The sequence below is a fragment of the Arachis hypogaea genome, chromosome 19 (genome assembly GCF_003086295.3).
Source record: "Arachis hypogaea cultivar Tifrunner chromosome 19, arahy.Tifrunner.gnm2.J5K5, whole genome shotgun sequence".
In the NCBI taxonomy this organism is placed as follows: Eukaryota; Viridiplantae; Streptophyta; class Magnoliopsida; order Fabales; family Fabaceae; genus Arachis; species Arachis hypogaea.
This window is the reverse complement of record NC_092054.1, coordinates 100,768,023-100,781,401: the sequence shown is the minus strand read 5'-3', so window position 1 is coordinate 100,781,401 and position 13,379 is coordinate 100,768,023. Positions and strand designations below refer to the sequence as shown.

The window sequence follows — 13,379 nt, the reverse complement described above, 5'->3', positions numbered from 1 at the left end:
AACGTTAGTGACAATGTTAAGTGTCACTAACGTTGGCTCAACTTCCCTTCTCCACGTTAGAGTTCACGTTAACTTAGTTAACGTGACTCTTAAGTAAGCTGAGACAACTCTATCCCCTGGAGAGAAGTCTTCCGTAGGGATCTTCTTGTTCCTCCACCTCCTTGGTACCTTCTTCTTTGTTTCTTTTGAAGTTGCCTTCCCCTTGGTGACCTCTTTTTCTAAAGGAGTTGTGATGCTGTCTTCACCTGCCTCTAGAGGTTTAGGTTCCTCCAACTTTTCTTTGAGCTTTGGCAATTGCTGTTTTCTTTGTTTATCTATTAAGGGGGTCTCAGAATGAACTGGCTGTGCTTCAGTGCTTGTTTCCTCCGTCAGTGTCTCATTATCATTTGTGCTTAGTTCCTTGTCCTCTTGACTTGTTTCTTGTGAGAGTTTGAAAATATTGAAGCTGAGTCGTTCATCATGGATTCTCAATATTAGCTCCCCTTTCTCTACATCGATAAGTGCTCTGGCCGTAGCTAGGAATGGTCTTCCCAATATGATTGGGTGAGTGTGACTCTCTTCCATGTCCAGGATGACAAAGTCTGTTGGGAGAAAGTATTTTCCAACCTTTAGCAACATATTTTCCACCACTCCTATTGCTTGCTTTTGAGTTTTGTCAGCCAGTCTAATGATTACATCTGTGGGCATTATCTCATTGATCTGTAGCCTCTTCACTAGGGATAAGGGCATTAAGTTGATACTGGCCCCCAAATCATATAGTGCTCTATCGAACATAGTTTCACCTATGGCACAAGGGATGTGAAAACTCCCTGGGTCTCTTCTTTTTGTAGGCAACTCAGGTTGAATAAGGGCACTACATTCCTTGTTCATCACTATAGTCTAGCCTCCTTTGAGTGAGCTTTTCCTGGGAAGAAGTTCCTTCATATACTTGATGATTCCTGGCATTTGTTGAATTGCCTTGATGAATGGTATGTTCACATGCAGAGATGCAAACAAGTCTAGGAACCTTGAGTATATTCTTTTTTCCACAACACCATTGAGCAGTTGAGGGAAGGATGCATAGAGCTTCAGCAGCTCTTGTTGTGAGATTTCTGGTTCTTGGTGATCTTTATCCTCCTCCTTTGTTGAGTGGTCTTCAGGTTGTTCGAAAAGTTTGCCTTGCTTGTCTTCAGTCTCTTGATCACTTGTAGTGAGCATTTTGCAATCTTCCCATCTTACTTTCTTTGCTTCTCCTTTGGGGTTTTTCTCCGTGTCACTTGGGAAGTGATGAGCGGATAATTTATACGCTTTTTGGCATTGTTTTTAGTATGTTTTTAGTAGGATCTAGTTACTTTTAGGGATGTTTTCATTAGTTTTTATGTTAAATTCACATTTCTGGACTTTACTATGAGTTTGTGTGTTTTTCTGTGATTTCAGGTAAAATCTGGCTGAAATTGAGGGACTTGAGCAGAAATCAGATTCAGAGGTTGAAAAAGGACTGCTGATGTTGTTGGATTCTGACCTCCCTGCACTCAAAGTGGATTTTCTGGAGCTACAGAACTCGAAATGGCGCGCTTTCAATTGCGTTGGAAAGTAGACATCCAGGGCTTTCCAGAAATATATAATAGTCCATACTTTGGCCAAGAATTGACGACGTAAACTGGAGTTCAACGCCAGCCTTCTGCCCAAATCTGGCGTCCAGCGCCAGAAAAGGATCCAAAACCAGAGTTGAACGCCCAAACTGGCACAGAAACTGGCGTTCAACTCCACAAATGGCCTCTGCACGTGCTACACTTAAGCTCAGCCCAAACACACACCAAGTGGGCCCCGGAAGTGGATTTATGCATCAATTACTTACTCATGTAAACCCTAGTAGCTAGTTCATTATAAATAGGACCTTTTACTATTGTATTAGGCATCTTTTGATCATCTTAGGATCTTAGGATCATCTTTGGACGCCTGGTTCTTAGATCAGAGGGGCTGGCCTCTTGGCCATGCCTGGACCTTTCACTTATGTATTTTTAAGGGTAGAGTTTCTACACTCCATAGATTAAGGTGTGGAGCTCTGCTGTTCCTCAAAGATTAATGCAAAGTACTACTGTTTTCTATTCAATTCTTCTTATTTCGCTTCTAAGATATCCATTCGCACCCAAGAACGTGATGAAGGTGATGATTATGTGTGACGCTCATCATCCTTCTCCCTTATGAACGCGTGCCTGACAAACACTTCTGTTCTACATGAATTAAGCTAGAATGAAAATCTCTTAGATCTCCTAAGTAGAATCTTCGTGGCGTACGCTAGAATGATGGCGGCATTCAAGAGGATCCAGAAGGTCTAAACCTTGTCTGTGGTATTCTGAGTAGGATTCAATGATTGAATGACTGTGACGAGCTTCAAACTCGCGATTGTTGGGCGTTAGTGACAGACGCAAAAGGAGGGTGAATCCTATTCCAGCATGATCGAGAACCGACAGATGAATAGCCGTGCCGTGACAGGGTGCGTGAGCATATGATTCACTGAGAGGAGGGGATGTAGCCACTGACAACGGTGATGCCCTTGCATACAGCCAGCCATGGAAAGGAGTAAGACTGATTGGATGAAGATAGCAGGAAAGTAGAGGTTCAGAGGAACGAAAAGCATCTCCATTCGCTTATCTGAAATTCCTGCCAATGAATCTACATAAGTATCTCTATCCCTTTTATTGTTTATTTTAATCTAATAAAATATTATGTTTAAATCCGCCTGACTGAGATTTGCAAGGTGACCATAGCTTGCTTCATACCAACAATCTCCGTGGGATTCGACCCTTACTCACGTAAGGTATTACTTGGACGACCCAGTGCACTTGCTGGTTAGTTGTATCGAAGTTGTGACGATTATGAATTAAGATCAGAGCACCAAGCTTTGAAGCCATTACCAGGATTTGTTCGAGCCTGGAGATCACAATTTCGTGCACCAAGTTTTTGGCGCCGTTGCCGGGGATTGTTCGAGTTTGGACAACTGACGGTTCATCTTGTTGCTCAGATTAGGTAATTTTCTTTTTATTTTATTTTCAAAAATTTTTCAAAAATATCTTCAAAAAAAAAAAATTTCTCTTGTTTTCGAAAAAAAATGTTTTCAAAAATTTCTTCAGAATTTTTAAGAATGAATTCTAGTGTTTCATGATGATTTGTTGAAGCCTGGCTGGCTGTAAGCCATGTCTAATTTTTGGACTGGGGTTTCAACTTACCATCACAAATGAAGAGATTCTCACACACTTAGTTGTTCTATACTTGAAAAGTATCCATACCTGCTGAAGCTTGGCTGGCCATTGGCCATGTCTAGTGTTTTGGACTGGAGCTTTCTTTGAAAGCTTGGCTGGCTAGTAAGCCATGTCTAATTCCTGGACTGAAGCTTTAGACTAACATGGCAAGATTCCTGGAATTCATATTAAAAATTTTGGAATCCTTATTTTCTTTTTCATATAATTTTCGAAAAAAAAAATCCAAAAAAATTAGAAAATCACAAAATAAAAAATATTTTGTGTTTTTTGTTTGAGTCTTGAGTCATATCATAAGTTTGGTGTCACTTGGATATGCATCTTGCATTTTTCGAAAATATCATGCATTCATAGTGTTCTTCATGATCTTCAAGTTGTTCTTGGTAAGTCTTCTTGTTTGATCTTGATGATTTTTTGTTTTGTGTCTTTTCATGTTTATCATATGCATTCTTGAATTCTTAGTGCGCAAGCATTAAAGAATTCTAAGTTTGGTGTCTTGCATGTTTTCTTTGCATTAAAAATTTTTCAAAAATATGTTCTTGATGTTCATCATGATCTTCATTGTGTTCTTGGTGTTCATCTTGACATTCATAGCATTCTTGCATGCATTCATTGTTTTGATCTAAAAATTTCATGCATCGCATAATTTTCATGTTTTCATAAAAATTTCAAAAATAAAAAAAATATCTTTCCCTTTTTCTCTCATCAAATTCGAAAATTTGAGTTGACTTTTTCAAAATTTTTAAAAATCAAGTTGTTGCCAATGAGTCAAATCAAATTTTCAATTTGAAAATCTTATCTTTTTCAAAATCTTTTTCAAAAATCAAATCCTTTTCAAAATTCTTAGTTATTTTCGAAAATTCCAAAAATATTTTTCAAAAATCTTTTTCTTATTTTTATATAAAATTTTCGAAAATAACTAATCAATTAATGTTTTGATTCAAAAATTTGAAGTTTGTTACTTGCTTGTTAAGAAAGATTCAAACTTTAAGTTCTAGAATCATATCTTGTGATTTCTTGTGAATCAAGTCATTAATTGTGATTTTAAAAATCAAATCTTTTTCAAAAACTAATTTCTATCATATCTTTTCAAAAATATCTTCTTATCTTATCTTTTTCAAAAATATCTTTTCAAAATATCTTTTCTAACCTCCTAACTTCTTATCTTTTCAAAATTTGTTTCAACTAACTAACTAACTTTTTGTTTGTTTCTTAACTTTTTCAAAACCACCTAACTAACTTTCTCTCTCTCATTTTCGAAAATGTCTTCCCTCTTTTCAAAATTTCTTTTTAATTAACTAATTATTTTTATTTTTTATTTTTAATTTCAAAAATTTTCGAAAAAATTTTCTACTAACAATTTTCAAAAACCATTTTCAAAAATCACTAACTCTTTTTCAAAATAATTTTCGAAAATTATACCTCCCCCATCCTATTCTATTTATTCATTCATATCCTAACATCTCATCTCACATCTCTTCCATCGGTACAGTTGTGTTTTTCCCTTTACATCACATTCTTTGTCTCCCCCTCTTTTCTTCCACTCACAAAGGGATCCCTATACTGTGGTATAAAGGATCTCTATTATTATTATTATTTTTTCTGTGCCTTCTTCTTTGTCATATGAGCAGGAGCAAGGATAAGAACATTCTTGTGGAAGCAGATCCAGAACCTGAAAGGACTCTGAAGAGAAAATTAAGAGAAGCTAAAATACAACAATCCAGAGATAACCTTTCAGAAATTTTCGAACAGGAAAAGGAGATGGCAGCCGAAATTAATAATAATGTAAGGAAGATGCTTGGTGACTTTACTGCACCTAATTCCAATTTACATGGAAGAAGCATCTCCATTCCTGCCATTGGAGCAAACAACTTTGAGCTGAAACCTCAGTTAGTTTCTCTGATGCAGCAGAACTGCAAGTTTCATGGACTTCCATCTGAAGATCCTTTTCAGTTCTTAACTGAATTCTTGCAGATATGTGATACTGTTAAGACTAATGGAGTAGATCCTGAAGTCTACAGGCTCATGCTTTTCCCTTTTGCTGTAAGAGACAGAGCTAGATTATGGTTGGATTCTCAACCCAAAGACAGCCTGAACTCTTGGGATAAGCTGGTCACAGCTTTCTTAGCCAAGTACTTTCCTCCTCAAAAGCTGAGCAAGCTTAGAGCTGATGTTCAAACCTTCAGACAGAAAGAAGGTGAATCCCTCTATGAAGCTTGGGAAAGATACAAACAGTTGACCAAAAAGTGTCCTTCTGACATGCTTTCAGAATGGACCATCCTGGATATATTCTATGATGGTTTATCTGAGCTATCAAAGATGTCACTGGATACTTCTGCAGGTGGATCCATTCACCTAAAGAAAATGCCTGCAGAAGCTCAAGAACTCATTGACATGGTTGCTAATAACCAGTTCATGTACACTTCTGAAAGGAATCCTGTGAGTAATGGGACGCTTATGAAGAAGGGAGTTCTTGAAGTTGATACTCTGAATGCCATATTGGCTCAGAATAAAATATTGACTCAGCAAGTCAATATGATCTCTCAGAGTCTGCATGGAATGCAAGCTGCATCCAACAGTACTCAAGAGGCTTCTCCTAAAGAAGAAGCTTATGATCCTGAGAACCCTGCAATAGCAGAGGTAAATTACTTAGGTGAACCTTATGGAAACACCTATAACTCAACATGGAGAAATCATCCAAATTTCTCATGGAAGGATCAAAAGCCTCAACAAGGCTTTAATAATGGTGGAAGAAACAGGTTTAGCAATAGCAAGCCTTTTCCATCATCAACTCAGCAACAGACAGAGAACTCTGAACAAAATGCTTCTAATTTAGCAAATCTAGTCTCTGATCTATCTAAGGCCACTGTAAGTTTCATGAATGAAACAAGGTCTTCCATTAGAAATCTGGAAGCACAAGTGGGCCAGCTGAGAAAAAGGATCACTGAAATCCCTCCTAGTACTCTCCCAAGCAATACAGAAGAGAACCCAAAAGGAGAGTGCAAGGCCATTGACATAAGCGCCATGGCCGAAACTGTGAGGAGAGGAGAGGACGTGAATCCAAGGAGGAAGACCTCTTGGGACGTCCAGTGATCAATAAGGAGCTTCCCTCTGAGGAACCAAAGGACTCTGAGGCTCATCTAGAGACCATAGAGATTCCATTGAACCTCCTTATACCCTTCATGAGCTCTGATGAGTATTCCTCTTCAAAAGAGAATGAGGATGTTACTGAAGAGCAAGCTACCAAGTTTCTTGGTGCAATCATGAAGCTGAATGCCAAATTATTTGGCATTGATACTTGGGAAGTTGAACCTCCCTTGTTCATCAATGAACTAAGTGATCTGGATCAACTGACATTGCCTCAGAAGAGACAGGATCCTGGAAAGTTCATAATACCCTGTACCATAGGTACCATGATCTTTAAGGCTCTGTGTGACCTTGGTTCAGGAATAAACCTCATGCCCCTCTCTGTAATAGAGAAACTGGGAATCTATGGGGTGCAAGCTGCTAAAATCTCACTAGAGATGGCAGACAGCTCAAGAAAACAGGCTTATGGACAAGTAGAAGATGTATTAGTAAAGGTTGAGGGCCTTTACATCCCTGCTGATTTCATAGTCTTTGATACTGGAAAGGAAGAGGATGAATCCATCATCCTAGGAAGACCTTTCCTGGCCACAGCAAGAGCTGTGATTGATGTTGACAGAGGTGAAATAGTCCTTCAATGGAATGAGAACTCCCTTGTATTCAAAACTCAAGGATCTCCCTCTGCAACCATGGAAAAGCTTCTCTCCAAGCAGAGTCAACCAGAGCCCTCACAGTCAAACTCTAAGTTTGGTGTTGAACTCCCATATCCAAACTCTAAGTTTGGTGTTGGAGAGTTTCAACAAAGCTCTGCACATCTGTGAGGCTCCATGAGAGCCCACTGTCAAGCTATTGACATTAAAGAAGCGCTTGTTGGGAGGCAACCCAATGTTTATCTAATTCTTATTTTTATTGTTTTTCGTGTTTTCTTAGGTACATGATCATGTGGAGTCACAAAATAAATAGAAAAATTGAAAACGGAATCAAAAACAGCAGAAGAAAAATCACACCCTAGAGGAGCATCTGTCTGGCGTTCAGCGCCAGAACAGAGCATGGTTCTGGCGCTGAACGCCCAAAATGGGCAGCTTCTGGGCGCTGAACGCCAGAACAGGCATGGTTCTGGCGTTCAACGCCAGAAATGGCACACAGATGGGCGTTGAACGCCCAAAATGGCCACCAACCTGGCGCTGAACGCCCAGAGTTGGATACAAAGGCATTTTTACATGCCTAATGGGTGCAGGGATGTAAATCCTTGAAACCTCAGGATCTGTGGACCCCACAGGATCCACTCAGAATCTGTAGACCCCACAGGATCCACTCAGGATCTGTGGACCCCACAGGATCCCCACCTACCTCCACTCACTTCTTCTCACCACTCTCTTTCACACAACCCCACAAACACTCTTCCCTAAAAACCCTCACCAATCACCTCAATCTCTCTTCCCACTAAACCTTCACCACTCACATCCATCTCCTCTTCCCCATAAACCTACCTCATAAACTCCACCTACCTTCAAAATTCAAAACCAATTTCCCACCCAAACCCACCCATATGGCCGAAGCTTAACCCCCCCTCCATTCCCTATATAAAGACCTCCATTCTTCACCAAATTCACACAACACACCCCTCTACACTCTCCTTAGCCGAAACCACATCTCCCTCTCCCTCTCCATATTTCTTCTTCTTCTTCTTCTACTCTTTTGTTTATTGCTCGAGGGCGAGCAATATTCTAAGTTTGGTGTGGTAAAAGCATAGCTTTTTTGTTTTTCCATTACCATTGATGGCACCTAAGACCGGAGAATCCTCTAGAAGAGGGAAAGGGAAGATAAAAGCTTCCACATCCGAGTCATGGGAGATGGAAAGATTCATCTCCAAAGCCCATCAAGACCACTTCTATGATGTTGTGGCCAAGAAGAAGGTGATCCCTGAGGTCCCTTTTAAACTCAAAAGAAATGAGTATCCGGAGATCCGACATGAAATTCAAAGAAGAGGTTGGGAAGTTCAAACAAATCCATCCAACAAGTCGGCATCCTAATGGTTCAAGAGTTCTATGCCAATGCATGGATCACCAAGAACCATGATCAAAGTAAGAACCCGGATCCAAAGAACTATGTTACAATGGTTCGGGGGAAATACTTAGATTTTAGTCCGGAGAATGTGAGGTTGGCGTTCAACTTGCCATACATGGAAGAGAACGCATGCCCCTACACAAGGAGAGTCAACTTTGATCAAAGGTTGGACCAAGTCCTTATGGACATATGTGTAGAAGGAGCTCAATGGAAGATTGACTCCAAAGGCAAGCCGGTTCAACTAAGAAGATTGGACCTCAAGCCTATAGCTAGAGGATGGTTGGAGTTTATTCAATGCTCAATCATTCCCACTAGCAACCGGTCTGAAGTTACTATAGACCGGGCCATCATGATCCATAACATCATGATTGGAGAAGAGGTGGAAGTTCATGAGATTATACCTCAAGAACTCTACAAGGTGGCTGACAAGTCCTCCACTATGGCAAGGTTAGCCTTCCCTCACCTCATTTGCCACCTATGCAATTCAGCTGGGATTGACATAGAGGGAGATATCCTCATCAAAGAGGACAAGCCCATCACTAAGAAAAAAATGGAGCAAGCAAGAGAGCCCAGTCATGGAGCTCAAGAGGTGCAAGAAGCTCATTTTCATGAGATCCCTGAGATGCCTCAAATGCACTTTCCTCCACAAAATTATTGGGAGCAAATCAACACCTCCCTAGGAGAATTGAATTCCAATATGGGACAACTAAGGGTGGAACATCAAGAGCACTCCATCATGCTGCATGAAATAAGAGAAGATCAAAAGGCAATGAGGGATGAGCAACATAGACAAGGAAGAGACATAGAAGAGCTCAAGGACATCATTGGTTCCTCAAGAAGGAAACGCCACTATCACTAAGGTGGATTCATTCCTTGTTCTTGCTTTCTCTGTTTTTCGTTTTCTATGTTATGTGCTCATCTATGTTTGTGCCTTCATTACATGATCATTAGTAGTTAGTAACTTTGTCTTAAAGATATAAATGTCCTATGAATCCATCACCTCTCTTAAATAAAAAAACTGTTTTAATTCAAAAGAACAAGAAGTACATGAGTTTCGAATTTATCCTTGAACTTAGTTTAATTATATTGATGTGGTGACAATGCTTCTTGTTTTCTGAATGTATGCTTGAACAGTGCATATGTCTTTTGAAGTTGTTGTTTAAGAATGTTAAATATGTTGGCTCTTGAAAGAATGATGACTAGGAGACATGTTATTCGATAATCTGAAAAATCATAAAAATGATTCTTGAAGCAAGAAAAAGCAGCAAAAAAAAAAAAAAAAACAAAGCTTGCAGAAAAAAATAGGCGAAAAAAAAAATATAGAAAGAAAAAGAAAAAGCAAGCAGAAAAAGCCAATAACCCTTAAAACCAAAAGGCAAGGGCAAATAAAAAGGATCCCAAGGCTTTGAGCATCAGTGGATAGGAGGGCCTAAAGGAATAAAATCCTGGTCTAAGCGGCTAAACCAAGCTGTCCCTAACTATGTGCTTGTGGCGTGTAGGTGTCAAGTAAAAACTTGAGACTGAGCGGTTAAAGTCAAGGTCCAAAGCAAAAGAAGAGTGTGCTTAAGAACCCTGGACACCTCTAATTGGGGACTTTAGCAAAGCTGAGTCACAATCTGAAAAGGTTCACCCAATTATGTGTCTGTGGCATTTATGTATCCGGTGGTAATACTGGAAAACAAAGTGCTTAGGGCCACGGCCAAGACTCATAAGGAAGCTGTGTTCAAGAATCATCATACTGAACTAGGAGAGTCAAGAACACTATTCGAAATCTGAAATTCCTATAGATGCCAATCATTCTGAACCTCAATGGATAAAGTGAGATGCCAAAACTATTCAAGAGGCAAAAAGCTATAAGTCCCGCTCATATGATTGGAGCTCTATTTCATTGATAGTTTGGAATTTATAGTATATTCTCTTCTTTTTATCCTATTGATTTTTAGTTGCTTGGGGACAAGCAACAATTTAAGTTTGGTGTTGTGATGAGCGGATAATTTATACGCTTTTTGGCATTGTTTTTAGTATGTTTTTAGTAGGATCTAGTTACTTTTAGGGATGTTTTCATTAGTTTTTATGTTAAATTCACATTTCTGGAATTTACTATGAGTTTGTGTGTTTTTCTGTGATTTCAGGTAAAATCTGGCTGAAATTGAGGGACTTGAGCAGAAATCAGATTCAGAGGTTGAAAAAGGACTGCTAATGCTGTTGGATTCTGATCTCCCTGCACTCAAAGTGGATTTTCTGGAGCTACAGAACTCGAAATGGCGCGCTTCCAATTGCGTTGGAAATTAGACATCCAGGGCTTTCCAGAAATATATAATAGTCCATACTTTGGCCAAGAATTGATGACGTAAACTGGCGTTCAACGCCAGCCTTCTGCCCAAATCTGGCGTCCAGCGCCAGAAAAGGATCCAAAACCAGAGTTGAACGCCCAAACTGGCACAGAAACTGGCGTTCAACTCCACAAACGGCCTCTGCATGTGCTACACTTAAGCTCAGCCCAAACACACACCAAGTGGGCCCCGGAAGTGGATTTATGCATCAATTACTTACTCATGTAAACCCTAGTAGCTAGTTCATTATAAATAGGACTTTTACTATTGTATTAGGCATCTTTTGATCCTCTTAGGATCTTAGGATCATCTTTGGATGCCTGGTTCTTAGATCAGAGGGGCTGGCCTCTCGGCCATGCCTGTACCTTTCACTTATGTATTTTTAACGGTAGAGTTTCTACACTCCATAGATTAAGGTGTGGAGCTCTGCTGTTCCTCAAAGATTAATGCAAAGTACTACTGTTTTCTATTCAATTCTTCTTATTTCGCTTCTAAGATATCCATTCGCACCCAAGAACGTGATGAAGGTGATGATTATGTGTGACGCTCATCATCCTTCTCCCTTATGAACGCGTGCCTGACAAACACTTCTGTTCTACATGAATTAAGCTAGAATGAATATCTCTTAGATCTCCTAACCAGAATCTTCGTGGCGTACGCTAGAATGATGGCGGCATTCAAGAGGATCCGGAAGGTCTAAACCTTGTCTGTGGTATTCTGAGTAGGATTCAATGATTGAATGACTGTGACGAGCTTCAAACTCGCGATTGTTGGGCGTTAGTGACAGACGCAAAAGGAGGGTGAATCCTATTCCAGCATGATCGAGAACCGACAGATGAATAGCCGTGCCGTGACAGGGTGCGTGAGCATATGATTCACTGAGAGGAGGGGATGTAGTCACTGACAACGGTGATGCCCTTGCATACAGCCAGCCATGGAAAGGAGTAAGACTGATTGGATGAAGATAGCAGGAAAGTAGAGGTTCAGAGGAACGAAAAGCATCTCCATTCGCTTATCTGAAATTCCTGCCAATGAATCTACATAAGTATCTCTATCCCTTTTATTGTTTATTTTAATCTAATAAAATATTATGTTTAAATCCGCCTGACTGAGATTTGCAAGGTGACCATAGCTTGCTTCATACCAACAATCTCCGTGGGATTCGACCCTTACTCACGTAAGGTATTACTTGACGACCCAGTGCACTTGCTGGTTAGTTGTATCGAAGTTGTGACGATTATGAATTAAGATCAGAGCACCAAGCTTTGAAGCCATTACCAGGATTTGTTCGAGCCTGGAGATCACAATTTCGTGCACCAGGAAGCTATCAGTAGGTTTGGGAATCTTCTCAGCTAAATATCCCACCTAGAAGTCCAGCTTCCTGATGGTCTCTCCCTGGTTCTTAATATTGGCTCGCACCTCCTCTTGAACACCTTATTTTCTTGAATCTCTTGGCATATTCCTTCAAGTAAGGCTTCAATCTTAGAGAGCTTGTCATCAATTGATGAGTGATTCGGAGCAGATGTGCTGTTTTGGTTTTGATAAGCGTGTGGAGAAGTGTTGTTGTGGGGTGTTGAGATGTCTTCTGTGTGAATTGCTGGTGAGCTGCATTGTTGTTGGAGTTGTAACTTCTCTGGTCTTGGTTTTGATCTTGCTCACTTCCCCACCCAAAGTTTGGGTAGTTTCTCCATCCGGGGTTGTAGGTCTTGGAGTATGGATCATAGTTTTTCCTTGGTGAATTCCCAATGTAGTTGGTTTGCTCCTGACTCCCCTCTGCTTCTTCATTCACTCCTTCTTGGTTGTTGATGAAGTTGAGATTGCTGCTACTTGGTTCATCTCCATCTTCTTGGTGAGGTCAGCCAGCTGCTGGGTAATGAGCTTGTTTTGGGCCAACAGAGCATCTACATTGTTTAGCTCCATTACGCCTCTTGTGTTCCCTCTTTCAGAAGCATAGAAGTAGTCGTTCTCTGCTACTGTTTCAATAACATCTATGACTTCCTCAATAGTCTTCTTCTTGTTCAAAGATCCTCCGGATGAATGGTCTACAGCCTTCTTTAACTCATAAGAGAGCCCTTCATAGAAAATGTGCAGCTGCACCCATTCGTTGAACATGTCAGGTGGACACCTCCTTGTTAAGTCCTTGAACCTCTCCCATGCTTCATATAGAGTCTCACCATCTTGTTGCCTGAAAGTTTGGACCTCAGCTCTCAGCCTATTAATTCGTTGAGGAGGGTAAAATCTTGCTAAGAATTTGTTCACCACATCTTCCCAAGTTGTCAAGCTTTCCCTTGGGAAAGATTCCCGCCACTTGGCTGCTTTGTCCCTAAATGAGAATGGAAACAAGAGCAGTCTATAGGTGTCAGGATGAACACCATTAGACTTCACTGTGTCACATATCCTCAGGAAGGTGGTTAGATGTTGATTGGGGTCTTCTTGAACACCTCCTCCAAACGAACAGTTATTCTGAACAAGGGTGATGAGCTGTGGTTTAAGTTCAAAGTTGTTGGCATGGATTGTTGGCTTTTGGATGCTACTTCACAATTGCCTGGGTTTGGATTAATGTAAGAGCCCAAAACTCTTCTATCCTCCCCAGCATGATTTGCTCTACCTCCTCCCCATGGTTGTGATCCTCTTCTTCATGATGGTTTTCCATGTT

The 13,379-nt window shown here is 40.3% G+C and overlaps 2 non-coding genes across 2 annotated transcripts; one reads left to right on the top strand and one right to left on the bottom strand.

The window, feature by feature from the left end:
* Positions 1-5,396: 5,396 nt before the first annotated feature.
* Positions 5,397-5,504, bottom strand: LOC112780729 (small nucleolar RNA R71). Its single transcript, XR_003191545.1, has one exon. It is a non-coding gene; the product is annotated as a small nucleolar RNA R71 (small nucleolar RNA).
* Positions 5,505-12,833: 7,329 nt separating this feature from the next.
* LOC112781958 (small nucleolar RNA R71) lies at positions 12,834-12,937 on the top strand. Its single transcript, XR_003192704.1, has one exon. It is a non-coding gene; the product is annotated as a small nucleolar RNA R71 (small nucleolar RNA).
* Positions 12,938-13,379: the final 442 nt, after the last annotated feature.